Source organism: Benincasa hispida, chromosome 1, assembly GCF_009727055.1.
Source record: "Benincasa hispida cultivar B227 chromosome 1, ASM972705v1, whole genome shotgun sequence".
Lineage (NCBI taxonomy): Eukaryota > Viridiplantae > Streptophyta > Magnoliopsida > Cucurbitales > Cucurbitaceae > Benincasa > Benincasa hispida.
In genome coordinates, this window is record NC_052349.1 from 27288952 (window position 1) to 27305447 (window position 16496).

The following is a 16496-nucleotide window of genomic DNA, read 5'->3' on the forward strand; positions in this document are numbered from 1 at the left end:
TGGGAGTTTTATTGAGCCGGCGCTATTGAGCAAACCCTCACCTATGCAAATCTAAGGGCAATACCTAATAAATAACAGTTCATAGTTAGCTCAGGATTAAGATCGAGTTACCTAGGTCATCTAGGTGAAATAGTCAAGTTTTATACAGTAAACAATGTTATTAAGTAAGAGTGACTTATTTCTTGGTCTTGATCTTATGCAAACTCATTGCATAGGATGCCCCCACTCCTCATGTCATAACATGTACGAATTAGGATCACATCGTATGTAGCACTTTACAACTCTTTGTAACAACTACAGAATAGGCCGCATCCAATGGTGTTACCAGAATAAGGTACCCAACCTTATTCATGTACCATAGATCGTTTTGACTATTTGCTCGAACCTGATCCACTCTTATGTCTCCACATAAAGTTTAAGTACTCATATAATAGTCATGGGTCTTAGATGATTAGATTTAGACTTTCATACAATTTATGAAATCAATAATAAGTATACTGATTATAGAAAAGTTTTATCATTTTACAAATTGTGAGTTTTAAGACATAAAACCCAACAATCGTGTAGTGCGAACAAGCAAGTGGGAGACAAAACCCAACAATCCTGCTTCGGGGAAGGAGTGAATTCCATCTTGTGTAGCTGAGTTCCCACCTCCCAAATCAGGCGAATCCCCAAAGTGGTAGGTTTAAGTTGGTGACCTGCCCACTTGTACCCATGCAAATCAAAGGACTGCCCTCAATGGCAGGAGTTCTCAACTCACTCAGGATTGAGGTCATGTTACCTATGGTCATCTTAGTGAAGTGAAGTCTCTGTCATGAACGGTGTTATATAACGAGACGTTAACATTTCGTGGTCAGGTCTTATACAAACTCTTTGTATAGGACGCTCTCCCTCGCATGTCTCCTACATGAATGATCAGGATCAGACTATCTGTGACAAGTCACAACACTCGTGACCATTCCACAAAGCAGGCCGCATCCGTAGCGTTACCAGGATAAGGTTTCCCTCCTCTATCCATATACTACAGACCATTTTGGTTATCACTTCAGACATGATTCACTTGTATGTCACCACATACATATTTAAGTTACATAAAGATAACCAGGGATTTTAGGTCTATTAGTTTGTGGTAAAGCAAATAAAACATTCAACTGAGCAAAATCAAGATGTGAAGTAAAATATCATATATTACATCACAAGCATTCGTATAAACTATTTACAAACTACAGGACACGAGACTTTAGGGCATCAACCCCAACAGTTGTTCGTCGTGGAGGTGGAGGTGGGTCCAGTCATGGAGGTGGTTATTCGCCGTTCGTTGTGGTTGTTCTTTCGGTGGTTATTCGTTGTTCGTCGTATAATTTGATAAATCTGAAGGACTATTTTCATGGTCGAGGTCTTCACAGATCCATCTTTTTAAGGTAAACACATTCTTCCTTTTCTTTTTATCCTATAAAACGTTCAATACGTAAATTTTTGACTTCTTGAATGTCAACTACAGCATAATGGAAGGAGAAGAGTCTCTGCAAAGATTTTCACTAGAGGGTATTGTACAGGATCCAAAGATTGAAGATTCAGTTGCCCTGCTTCCACACTTGATTCTATTTAATGAAACTGCAGATTATTCCATACCATCAGATGCTAGGTAAATTGTCTTTTTCACAAGTCTTGTTATATTTTATGCGTGAGAAATGGAGCTAAGTATGAATAAAATAGCATTCGGGTGTATTTTACTGCATTATCATATGAATGTAGAAGTTCTTTTGCCAGAAGTGCTATTCTCCTCAGCCTCATCAAATTGTAAAATAGCCCAAAATATTTTGTTTTAAAATCTCAAGAAATTTCAATGCCAGTTTGAGAATTCAGCTTGTTATTTGAGCTTGCTAGAGGTAGAGGTTTGCCAATATTTCTGCAGACATGCATAATTTTTTTTTTTGGGTTTTAATTTGTATAGTAAAAGCTTTGCAAGGGTGCTTGAAAAAGTTGGAGTAAACGTTGTAACAGTTTTATACAAAGGAAAGATGCATATAGATTTGTTTGTCCAGGATAGAGTAAAACATTTTTTTGTGCTTCTCTTAGTGCTGTAATAAAAGTAAATTGCATTACCCTTCTTCCTTTTATTTAAATCACAAAAATACCTAAGACCTTATAATGCCTAGATGTTGGGTTCTAAAATTTTCTCAAATTCTCATAGGATCCGATGAGAGGTGGTAAAGATTAGTTGGTTGAAGATTTGATTTTCATCATTCATGAAAATGATAGGGATGCACTTGTTACAGATGTAATGGCTCGCCAAAGGAGGCATCTCGTACCAGAGTTATTGTTAAGTTAGCACATAATGTTAGCCCATTCGGATATGCTAACTTGATTATTTGGTTGATTAAACTTGATTGGTGAGGTTCAAGTGTTATTTCATTAATTTTATGTTTTGTTTAAATGATTAAGTTTCTTGAAATTTGTCCGTGTTGGAATGAAATTGTTAAAAAATATGTACTTGGTCGATAGTCTTCCTTCGTCTGGTTCAATTATATACCAAAATCCTTTTCTTTCAATTATATATAAACTAATTTGGTCTTACTTGGTTGATGTGGTTCATGTGTTATTTCATTAATTTTATGTTTTGTTCCAATGATTAAGCTTCTTGAAATTTGTTAATGTTGGACTGACATAGTTGGCTAGAGAACAGTTCTTAAAGCTCGTGGATTGTGGGCTGTTTGAGTAGTTTTCTTGGAAAGGTAAGATTTTCTTGTCATATTAGCAAAATTCTTTGAATGCTTCTAAAGTTTTGGATTATATTTAGTGTTGGAATGCTATGACTATCCTGCAGTTATGGTAGTCATAGCTTAGTTTTTTATGACTTCCATTGAGTGGTTTATGGTAGTGAAACTTCTTAGGCATCCTTTGGTATATGCATTATTTGTCTAAATGAATTCGATTGCACTATGGTAGTTTGTGGGTTATTCATGCATTGTGGGTTAGGTTAATTCTTCATTATTCAAGATAGAAAGATTGCATTGGACATGTTTTAAAACTGTTAAGTAGGTAAGAATCATAATTGGGTTCATAAAGTTTGTTTATTTTCATTAAGTTGTTTGAGTTTATAAGCTTATGGATTCATGGTAGTCATCCAATTTTGCCTTCTTCCAATGATTTGTATCATAAGCAACAATTTTCTTTCTTTGTTCATTTATTTTTCAAATACTTTGCTCTTCTTAGCAAAATAGTTTATATCCATTCCATTGGATATTTAGTGTTGATAGGACCATTTGCTTTTCTGCTTGAATGTCCCTCTGTTAAGAGTGTGTGCTTGTGATATGACATGTTTTTGGATGTTTTGCTTGTTAATTGATTATGCTGCTTGAATGTCCCTTTTATTCATTGTTAGATTTTCTTGAAATATTTATAGAAAGAGTAACTCTAAGGACACAATTTATTGTGATATATGTTTGAATTGATGGAATTTTGAACTTTGTTGAGTTTTTGTTTTTTGGCTTTTCTTTTCATTGATAGGAACTGAGTCCATGAATCTGGAGGTATAAGATCGCATGCCCATATGACAACTTTTGAGATTTAAAGTCAAGTGACAAATTAGATCTGAGTTTTTGTAACTCATTGTTGCTTATGTTTGAATGTTTGAAGAAACCTACAAGGAGAGTTTTTATAAATCATTATTGTTTTTGTGACAACTTTTGAGATTTGAAGTACATTGTAAGCTAAATTTGCTTATTGATGTATGTGTTCTTGAATATCTATTTTTTGGGAATTCTAATAGTTCTGTTGAGAACAAATGGTCGTGGAATATTTTTGGGAGCGTGTTTCTTTGAACAGGTTCAAGGTAAATTTTTGGTTTTGTTGTGGTAGTATCGTTATGCTGCTGAAAATTTTCCATCATCTTCGTAGCTCATATATAGGTAACCAAGCTTCTCTTCTTCAAGATCTTGAAAAAGAAGATTCTCTCATTTATTCAACTATTGAGTTTTCTTGTTTTGCAAGTGCAACAAAGGAGTAAAGATTTAGTATCACAACCTCTTTATCCTTTTTCTTGGGGAACTCTAGATCCAACATATTCACTACAAGAATTTTGCCTTGAATGTACCATTTATGCACATTCCCAATAAACACGGTTAGTCAAATATAAATTCTGATCACATTTTCACTTTCAATCCTTTGTCTTAAACCTTTTTTGTGTGTGATCCTTTGAACAATAGTGGTCAGATAAAGATGCCTATAACCAGACACTACTAAAGCTGGAAGGTCTGTTCAAGAAGAATTATGAAGGGATTCATACTTACCAAGTGGAAAGGGATAGTAAACTCATAATGTTTATAAAATCATAATGTTCGTATTACTTGTAATTTGTGTTTTCAAGGCCTGAATTATTGTACGACCTTTTAAATTATAATTTTATAGTAAAATTTGCAGATTAAATGTAAGATTTACAATGCATACATGAATAATATGTCATACGTGCTTCGTTGCAGTAGTCACAGCATTCGATGATGATGTGTCATGTTATACTTTTTAACCGATATTAAAAATGGATTGGACAATGACATTAAAAAAAAAGACAATAATCATAAAAAACAAACAATAATTTTGGGTTTTAATGTCGGTTTAAAACTGACATTAAAATTGGGTCAAAACCGACAATAAAAGTCTTTAATATTGGCTATTGAGGAAGAAATGAGTCTGTTGTACTTTAAACCATTCGTAGCTAAAGAAGAGGCAACAAGACGACAATTTGAAAGAGGGTTGGAAAATAGAAGTGTGGTACATTACATAGATGAATAACATTAAGAAGGGTTATCACATCTTTATATGATCAAAGGTTCATGAAGAAGAAGTGGGAGTCCATTAAGAATCACAAATCGAGATAAAAAAAAATCAACTTGAACTGGCATAGCGCATGTCTTAAATGCCCTGTATTTTGGATCAAACAGGAGACAACTGACTTCACTAGGGAGTTGGATGAATTGGAACAAGAGAAAGAAGAAAATGAAAAAGAAAAAGAAATTAATGATGGAGAAACAAATAACCAACAACTACAGTTCTGGAAAGACGACAAAGATGATGATGACCAAGCAATAAAACGAACCCCTCTCACCAAATGATTGGATCAAACACTAAAATGGCAGAGTAGACTAATACTCTTGAAAATGAGAGGTAGGGGACAACAGCAAAAGGATGAGGGATTCAAAATGTTAAGAATACTTACCTACAATTATTTAATAATCTATATGAGTAGTTAAAAAATGATTGTACAATTCTAGGAACATGCTCATTTGGACGAGTTTGATGATGTAGAAAACAATTTAATCCATTCAATTGATGAAAGAAAAGTGTATAAGAAATTTAATTATAGCTTAAAAGGAAAAACTACTGTTAAAGTACTATATACAAGCAAACCATCTTGGGCTATATACTCTAACTAATAATAACTCAACGACTCTAACGATGTGAAACCTCCCACAGGAACATGCACCTACATACACAACGGTTAATAAAAGTACTAGTTCAATGGTAAGACGTAACCTATTTATACACACCATAATCTGCCATACATGATAATAACTAACTCTGTTTCCTTCTCTTTTTTTTTTTCTTTTAAAATGTAATTAAAGATTAGTGGGTCAATCGTGTTGCATGAGATTGGAAACACATCGGTTGTTAAAAGGGGAAGGGTCCTTACAGAGGTATATACGCATAAGCAAAAGCGTCTATGGTACTTAAAATCTATTTATTTTCTAATCATTTGTTTGATGTTTTGGTTGTAATAGATAGACAACAATATGCAACAAAGGACATTGGTCATCACGAGGACACATACACAAAGTCTACAAAAGTTTTTCTTGGTTGTGCCAAGAGTATATGCGTATAACATGCCAAATCGCCAATCCGTTGATGGAAAAAATGGAAGAAACTCCCAACGACCGACATATATATCGATGCATTGACCAAACTGGTACCATATACTTACAATCACCCATTATTTGACCTGCACCTCAGCCAGGACCATAATTAAGCTTCATTATAAATCCACTTTTTTGTTTGCACAAACTCTTTTGTTTAGGTTTATGTTCTTGGTATCTTCAAACTCGTAAGAATATCTTAATATGTTGATGCATTTTAGTAGTAGACTGGATTAGTACTCTTTACTTAGTATGTTTAGGTTTATGTTTTTCTAGTTAGACTGGATTATGTTTATGATTATATTTTGGGTATTTTCTTGCTTAAGATAGTTGCATCTAAACTTCTTATTTACTAGAACACTACAACATATTATTGTATAAAAATTAATTTTGGTGTTCTTAAATTTACCTAGGGCGAAATAATAGTTGCTTTTACACATTTTAAATAGATTGTTGGATATTAAAAATTATTATATAATACGTCTAAACCTAAAAAAGTTTCTACTAACTACAAGAGAAGAACACAAAAATAGTAGTCACCATGTAATTGCTCCCCATGCTTCACCTGTGATGCAACTTATACAACTTATATGTAAATGTTATTGACATAACCAATGTTTTTAAACTGGACGTTTACCCAAAACTATTTGATAAAAGAAAAAAAGCATAGATGATACACATTATTTTTTATGAATCAGGATTGAGTTACAATGCCAACTGAACCAACCATAACCAAACCTAAAATATATTCTACTACCTACTACAGAAGAACACAAAAATAGTAGATACCATGTAATTATTCCCCACACTCCAATTGTGATACATGTTATTTTTTAGGAATCAGGATCAAGTTACAATGCCAACTGAACCCACCATAACCATACCTGTTAGTAAGATAAAATTATCTCTTTAGCATAACAAAAATGAAAAAGAATACCCTTACATGAAAACTAAAATGTTGTTAGAAATCATGTGAAGAACAAAATACCAAAATCATTCATACAAGATAATTACTCAGTAATCATCGATAAGATAAAAGTATAAAGAAACCAACGACAACCAAAATATTAATCATCTAATAAATAAAAATAGAATAATCTATTGAACATAAACCAAATGACTTTTTTTTTTTTAAAGAAAATCCTAGCAAGAAACATAAACTTGCATTGTTTAAAATGACAATATCGGCTAACTAGAAAGTAGATTTTTGCATGTTCTAGAACTATGACCTTTTAAGCCACAACGTCTGCACCTGTTTCTTGATGCTTTCTCCCTGCGAGATAAAAACCTCTTTTTCTTAGGTCTTCCAGCCGACCGTTTGAAATTGGGTGGGAGAATACCATCTTCATCTGGAGAAGTCGTTGAAATGAGCTAATCAACACCACTTATAGAGTACACACTCGAACAATAAACTTGGTCTAATTTAGAAATCCGAACAAATTCATGTGCATATGGCTGCAAGTCAATGTTCCTACGAAAAAAGACATCACATGCATGAAAGTAAGGAATCATGTCCATATCCCATCTTCTACATGTGCTTGTCCGATAAAGATTGTTGACTTGAAAATGTTTCATTTGATTACGAACCTCGAATTCATACTCATTTATAGGATACAACTGTAAAAATAACATACACAACATTAGTAACACATATAAGATAATTGTTAATAAGAACAAATACATAGTACTCAAAAAATAACTCACGTCCATTGTGCGACTCTCAATCGATGTTGATCAAATAACGCACTCAGCCCAATGAGATAAATCGGTCCGTTGGAAGCTAGAAAATATACGACATTCATAGAACCATCTTTGTATCAACAAACATACTAACTCAAAGAGGGGGATGATAGGAAGCTTTCGAGTAGCTCTTATGAATTTATGCTCTTAGAAATATTGATCGTCATCAAACTATACCTCTTTTTAGTAAAGAACGCTCTCGCCCACCTAGAAAGCCCAACCTCTTCTAACTCAATTCTAAGAGACGAACCTATTCCTTCCAATTGCCTCATGTAAAATTCAAACTCAGTAACTGTATATGCCTTTCCACACAAATCAAATGGGTGGTCTAACAATTTTGACATGCCTATCCTTAAGGATTTTGAGTAGATAGTATACACACAAGCCATGCTCAGCAGCAACATACACACTCCTAATGCCTTTAGCTATGCTGGGATGTTTATCAGATACTATAACGAGATCATCCGGCTCACCAAAAGTAGCCTTCAAATTGCAGAAGAACCACTCCCATGAGCGATCATTCTCTAAATCAAATATAGCAAATGCAAGAGGGACAATTTGCAAATTCCCATCTAGGGTGCATGCAGAAAGTATAGTGCCAAAGTACTTATTTTTTAGATGTGCACCATCAATAGAAATGATAGGTAAACAATGTTTACATGCATTAATATAGACATATAGAGCCATGAAAAATCATTTAAACCTACAATCGTCATCCACTTCTTGTGTTGTATACGTCCCTAAGAAAATTGATAACTAGTACAAGTCCCAAGTAAAGACTCAATAATTTCAAAACAAATATGGTGAAATGAATATTAAAAGGTAGTTTTATACCTGGATTTTTTTTAATCAAAGCAGCTGAAAAAGTGGAGATCAGGGCATATGAATCCTTCATTGACCCCTATATTGATCTTAATGCAATTTCACACCCTCTCCAAGCTTTGTCGTAGCTAATGCTAACTTCATGTTTCATTCTCATGTAGGCAACGATATCTAGACAACACCATATCTTATCATTTGTTTTTAAAATAGATCTAACACACATACTCACAATGAATGAAGTTGCTTGCCTATGATCACTTTCGACAGCATCTATTGAACAAACATGTTTGTCCAAAAAGTAACGAATAATCCACATCTGACCCTTAGAAACCAATGATGACCGAATAAACTAGTTGCATCCATCTTTTTTACACCTCATTACCAATTGCATTCGACTAGCATTCACAGTTTCCAATTGAAAATTACCTTTCAAGGCAAAATGTATATTGCTTTCTTCAGTTCAATCTTGCTATGAAATACATAACCTTCTTTAAATACAACATCTTCTGACATGGCATCTGAAGGATCCCATTGAAGGACTCTTGAGCGAAAGCAAAGAATCGTCCAAAACCCAATTTTTTATAATTAAATTTTACGAAAGAATAAAAGACAGATCATGTATTTAATTCAAACATAGCATGCTTAAACATAAAATAAAGAAGGATTTTAGAAACCAGCCCTTGAAGAGTCCAAACTTCACAAATCTTTCTCCTCTGTAAAAATCATGAACAAAAGCGAAAAGGTCAAATGGGAACCACCAATCGGAAATCTCAGTATTCTCAGGTAGAGAACTTAGGAGGTGTGAGCTCTGGCTATTTTGGTTGAGAGGGAGAAGGAAAGATGGAGAGGAAGAGGAAGGATTGATTTTTATTTTCTCCGAGATTTCTCAAATCCACACACTATCCTTTGACAAAATTTACAAGAAGAGAAGACTGCCCAGGGAGAGCATCCACTTCTGCACGTTTTGAGAGAAAAAATGGGGGAGTGAATTACAACTTTCTCCCTTAATTAATTTAAATTAATTTTAAATTACTAAATTTAATTTAATTTAATATATATTAATATGATAACTAACTTATCATATAATATATTAAACCATATGATATATCAAATATAATATATAACCTATAGTTTTAATATTGTATCATATACAATATAACCTATAGTTTCTTTTCTCTCACCAATGGCTTATCATATTTACATTAAATTTAATTATATGAATCCAAGTCATATAATTAATATTTGAATCATATTCAAATATTTATTTCTTCTCATAAATACTTAATATCATAATGTATCAAATACATTATAGTAATTATATCACATATAATTAAAATTTAATTAATTATATCATATATAATTAATTTCCTCAATTAATTTGAACAATTCAAATTAATCTAAAATGGACTTTCATTAAATCTTATTGAGCTACCGATGGAACCTCATGGACCTGTAGCTTGAAGTTCCAACAATATGTGAATAATTAATTAAATTCTTTGATTAACTTATTCACCATTCGAAACTTTCGAGCACTCAACTAAAGACCGAAAACTGCACTCTTTGCACTACAGATATAGTTCTATGTCTATTGGATATAACCAATCAATAGTACGATGACCATTCAAAAATTACCCATAAGTACAACTAGGCTAAAATTATTGTTTTGCCCCTGTAGTTACATCTAACTATTTAAATACCACTGATCCTTCTAATGAACAATAAACCATAGTCTAACTATGATCAAACCCCTCTCGGGCCAAGAGAGAGTGTGGTGTTACATTGTTCAAGTCCCGAAATTAGCCCTTAAGAGAGCAATTTATCTACTTGTCCCGACATTGGGGAAGAAGTGGATTCCTTCTTGAGTAGCTGTGTTCTCAGCTCCCCAATAAGATGAATTCTCAAAATGGTAGGCTTGTTAAGTCAGCGATCTGGCCACTCTCATGCATACAAATCAAAGGACTGCCCTCATAGACAGAAGTTTACATCTCACTCAGGATTCAGGTCATGTTACCTATGGTCATCCTGGTGAAATGTAAGTCTCTATTATGAACGATGTTATATAATGAGACTAAACATTTCGTGGTCCAATCTTATACAAACTCCTTTGTTAGAATATCTCCGCTCATATGTCTCCACATGAATGATCAGGATCTGATCATTTGTAGCACTTTACAACAATTGTAACACCTACAAAGTAGGTCATACTCATAGTATCACAAGGATAATATATCCAGCCTTATCCATCTACTACAGACCATTTAGGTTATCACTTAAATATGATCCACTCGTATGTCTCTAGATACATGTTTAAGCTACAAGATAACCCTAGATGTTAGTTTATTGGTTTGTGGTTAATACAACTAATTTTGACATAAAACATCAAATATTTTATTACATAAATAAAATGTTTGTACATTACAATTACAAACTATAGAACCCTACGAGATTTAGGACATCAACCCAAACAATCTCCCACTCGACCTAAAGTTAGTGGAGTGTACAGTGTAAAAGTCAAACTATAATATAAAGTATACAAAACAGTAAACTAGGGCACAAAATGCCTAGTACAAATCTCCCACTCGCCCTAGTCTAAACGTCGCCTATGCCATAGACCCATACTTTGTAGGTGACCCCCAAACACCTTAGTTGTGAGGGTCTTTGTAAACAGATCAGCAACATTGTGCTCCGAAGCTATCTTCGTGACGATCACGTCTCCTCGATACACAATCTCTCGAATGAGATGATACTTCCGCTCGATGTGTTTGTCGTGCTTATGACTCCTAGGCTCTTTGGAATTGGCCACATCACCACTATTATCACAATAAAGTGTGATGGGCTTTGACATGTCTGGAACAACTTCCAAATCCATCAAGAATTTCCTGAGCCAAACAAATTCCTTAGTAACTTCATAAAACGCTACATACACGACCTCCATAGTGGAATCAACAATGCATCCCTGCTTGGTGCTCCTTCGGACTATTGCCTCTCCGTTAAAAGTGAACACTGATCCTGATGTGGATTTTCTATAATCCTTATCAGTCTGAAAATCACATGTACAGAAGGATCAGATCCTTAGAACCATACACGAGCATGTAGTCCTTCGTTCTTCGTAGATACTTGAGGATATTTTTAACAGCGGTACATTGATCAAATTTTGGGTTAGACTGATATCTACTGTATATCCTTACTGTATAGCAGATGTCAAGTCTCGTACATAATATTATATACATAAAGCTGCCAATAGCCGATGCATAGGGGATCCGTCTCATTTCCTCAACCTTTTAAGGTGTCTTAAGACACTGCTCTTTAGACAATATAAGTCCGTGCCTGAAAGGTAGCAAGCCACTTTTGAAGTTCTGCATCGAATACTTGACAAGCATCTTGCAATATACGATGCTTGAGATAAAGCTAGCGTTTTGTTCTTTCGATCTCTAAAGATCTTAATTCCTTGAACAAACTGAGCCTCTCCCATATCTTTCATTTAGAATTGGGTCACTAGTCAGTTCTTAACTTTAGTCAGTAGACTTACATCATTCCCAATGAGTAGAATATCGTCTACATATAACACTAAGAAAGCTACCGAACTGTTGTTGATCATCTTGTATACACAAGGGCCATCAACATTTTGATCAAAGTCATAAGATTTGATCGCAATATCAAAATGCAGGAATTCTTTTACAAAAGAATCATTGAGCGGAAGTAAGATCATTCCAAGCCCACTGTGAAAGAATAAAAACATTTACAAACATATAAGAATAATTATGCATCATTGAGTAAATCACATCATGCTTTTCATTTAAAACCAAAGGGAATCGAGTGACATACCTTTAAAGAACTCTTCTTCAAGTATTCCTTCGATCTACACCAGTCACGCGTCCCAGCAAACTCGATCACGAGCACGAATGCAACGAACAACCAGTGCAACTCACGAACTGTCAGATCCTCGAACCCCATCGAGTAAGACTCGTTCCTCAACTATCGAACAACAACACTCGACACTACCACTCGATTGCCTTAGTATTTTCGGTGTGAGAATAAAAAAGGTGTGGGCTCTGTGTGGATTTGGTAGAGGAAAGGAGGAACTCAACAATCGAGTAAACGATCGATTAAGTGGGATAATGTCTAAGTCTATCGTATAGACTAGGTACTCGATCGTCTAGTAAACGAGAAGCTGTCGTCTAGTAATCTTGATGCCTCGTCGTTCACTCTCTCATAGGCTATCATATAGTGAATGTGTTGTGAATCCTAAAAATGAAAACAATTTTCATTTTTATTCTTTAGTTATTAAAACTGATAGTAATTTCCCACTCAAACACGGTTAAAGGAGAAAATAATAACTAACCAATAATTATCTCATAATTGTTTGATTATAAATAAATATAATAACTAATATTGTCATATTATATTTATAACCTATAGTTTTAATATCACATTATATCTAATATTTCAACCATAGTATTTTTTCTCCTTTATTGCATTTAATATAAATCATATTTATATTAATGTCTCCAATTAATGTATCTAATACATCAAATCAATTATATCATATATAATTGAATCAATTTAATTATATCATATATAATCATATTCCCTTTTGTTAATTTGAACACTTCAACTAACCCAAAAACCGATTCTCACCATGAATCCATTGAGTTACCAAGGGAACCTTATGGACCTATAACTTGAAGCTCCAATGTACGTGAATAACAGACTAAACTCTTTAATTACGATATCCACCATCCGTTAACTATCGGGCATCCCACTAAAGATCGACAGCTGTATTTTTCGCACTACAGTACAAAACGAAAACTAACAGGTCATGCACAATACGAAACTACAACATGCTGACAGATAATCAAGGGATAGAGTATCATCCTTTGAAGACTCATTCTTCAAACTCCCTCAATCACGAACGCTCGATCAATCTTCAAGACAGCAGTACACGAACGCTTGAACATAACGACCGCAACACAGCACGATCCATAGTAAACACCATCCAAACAACACGAACCCAGCGAACGGCCTCCAGAACCTTGAACTCAATCGAGTTAAGTGAGGACACCACCACAATTGTTATCTTATTATTCTCAGTATGAGAATCCAGAAGTTATGGGCTCTGTATGAACTTGGTTAGAGGAAGAGACTGGAGGAAAAACAATCGTGTAGACGATTGAGTAAGTGGGAGATGACACGATCTATCGTATAGACAATGTGCTCAATCATGTAGAAGAAGGCAGCCTATCGTTTAGACAATACCCTGCGATCGTTTAGCTACGATCAACTAAGTGAACTATCGTATAGTGACACTCCACGATCATTTAGTCTCTCTATTAGCTATCGTTTAGTGAAACGATTTCACTTGATAGAATTCTGTGAGTTTCTTTCCAAAAGTAGCAACTCTAAATTTTGGAAAACATTTTTCCTTTTATCTCACGGTTACCATAAAACCACCAATAACCTCCCACTTTATTGGTTATTAGAGAAAAAGAGATAATTATCAAATAATTAATATTATTATAATTAAGTATGATAATCAACTTACCATATTATATTTATAACCTATATTTTTAATATTTCATCTCATGAAACATATAAACCATAGTTCCTTTTCTATTTTTTTGGTACTTAATGTAATTCTCATTTACATTAATCCTCCACTTGATGTATCTCACTGATTATATCATATATAATCGAATTTCCTCTTGTCAATTTGTACATTTCAAATCAACCTTAAGAACTGATTCTCAACTTGAATCCATTGAGCTACCAAGGGGACCTTATGGACGTGTAGTTTGAAGTTCCAATAGTACGTGAATAACTGACTAAACTCTTTGGTCACAGGATCTTCCATCCGTTAACTGTCGGGCACTCCACTAAAAACCGACAACTGCACTCTCCTTACTACATATATATTTTGTGTCCATATCAACCAATCAATAGTGAGATAGCCCTTCACAGATCGCTCGTAAGTACAGCTAGGTCAATTTACCTTTTTGCCCCTATTGTTACATCTAACTCTTTAAGTACCACTGATCCCTCTAATGAACATAAGTCATAGTCTACTATGACTAAGTTCTCTCTTCCAAAGAGAGGTTGTGGCCACTATGTTCAAGACTCAGAATCAGCCCTTAAGGGAGCAATCTATCTACTTACCCCTACTTTGAGGAAGAAGTGAATTCTGTCTTGTGTAACTAAGTTCCCAGCTCCCAAATCAGACAAATCCCCAAAAAGGTAGGCTTGTTGAGTTGGCAATCTGGCCGCTCTCACCCATACTAATCAAAGGACCGCCCTCAAAGGCAGAAGTTCCCAAAGCACTCAGGATTAAGGTCATGTCACTTATCTTCGTTTAGATAAGATGTAAGTCTCAAGTATCAACAGTGTTATATAAAGAGACGAATCATCTCGTGGTCTGGTCTTATACAAACTCTTTGTATAGGACACCCTCGGTAGCACGTCTCCACATGAAGGTCAAGATCTACCATCTTATTAGTTCACAACACTTGTAAACCTCTACAAAGTGCGCCATATTTGTAGTGTCACAAAGATCAGGTATCCCTCTTTAATCCTTATACTATAGACCTTTTCAGGTTAAAACTTAAGGCATGATCCACTTGTATATCTCATATACATGCTTAAGTTTTCGTACAATAACCATGGAGCTTTGTTTATTGGATATGAGTAAATGCAAAATAAAATATCTCTTATTTTATTCATAACAACGTGTACAGTTTACGAACTACGAGACTCTGAGAGGATTAGAACACCAATCCCAACATAACAAACATGGTTAGTGGTGCCAGAATCTATAATCCAGGCAAAATCATCAATCTCCACAAAACATGTTTCCAATACAAGTAAATCACATTTACCTTGTTTGGTCTTCTTCTTTTTTGTCAAGTACTTGGGACAGTTCCTCTTCCAATGTCCCTCTTGGTTGTAATAAAAACAAATTCCCTTTACAACCTTGGCTTTCTTTTGAGCATCTGCTGGTAGGTTAGCTTTCCTTTGTCCACTTTTCTTCTTCTTCCACTTTTTGGTATCGGTGGAAGAAGGTACAGATTTTTCCTTAGAGGTCAAACCTCTGTGTAACTTCTTAAAGGATAAAGCAACATTTGATTCACCCCTTTGTCCCTTTTTTTCAACAAGGACTAGAAGGTTTGTAGTTCGTTGAGGAGGGTGGTTAGGTTGTAGTCAATCTTGTTCAAAACAACATTGCTACGGAAGTAAAGGAAACTTTTAGGTAAAGATTCCAAAATGAAGCTAACCTGGTTGGCTTCATAGATGATGGACCCATTCATCTCTGCCACATTGAAGTGGACCATAATGTTGAGAACATGTTCTCGAACAGATGCCTCTTCTTGCATACGAGAATTGAAGATGTGTTTGAGAGCGTCATGTCTGAGCTATGCGGAAGGTTGTCTGAACATTCCCTTCAGAGACTTCATGATCTCACGGGCTGTGAGTATGGGCTCATGCTTCTTGGTCAAAACTTCAGAAAGACTAGCCAAGATATACTCTCAAGCCTTTTTGTTTGCCCCTGTCCAATGCTCGTATGCTTCTCGAACATTTCGAGCAGAATTGAAGCTGGAATGGGAGAACAGTCCTCCATTTGGAAAAAAAAAGGTCATCGATTATTAGAATTGTGTTGATCGTGTTTTTCCATGAAGCGTAATTGTCGCCCTTTAATTTTTCAACGGCGAGCAGATTTAACGTCATAGAAGTCATAGTGAAATAAGATTTGTTGAAGCCATACAAATTATTTATTATTAGTTTATTTACATTAAACCAACAAGACAACCGATCAATTTTAGTAAAATAGTCTATGTACCCTAAGTGACATCTATTTTCCAGTGATGTTTCAGTGAGGCATGACAAAATTCACCATAGGGTGATCAAGTGCCCCTTCATTGAAATGAGACATTCTCAACCATTAGACAGAAACGACACCTTATCACTATACTAACAATCACTATTGTTCAGTTCAAAATTTGTTAACTTGCTTAACAATTCTTGTAAGTGCAACTC

General features: G+C 34.7%; 1 pseudogene; it reads right to left on the reverse strand.

Annotated features, from left to right (window-relative positions):
- The window catches only part of LOC120076573, a 17747-nt pseudogene extending 9411 nt beyond the window's left edge, over positions 1–8336 (reverse strand).
- Between the last annotated feature and the right edge of the window lie 8160 nt (positions 8337–16496).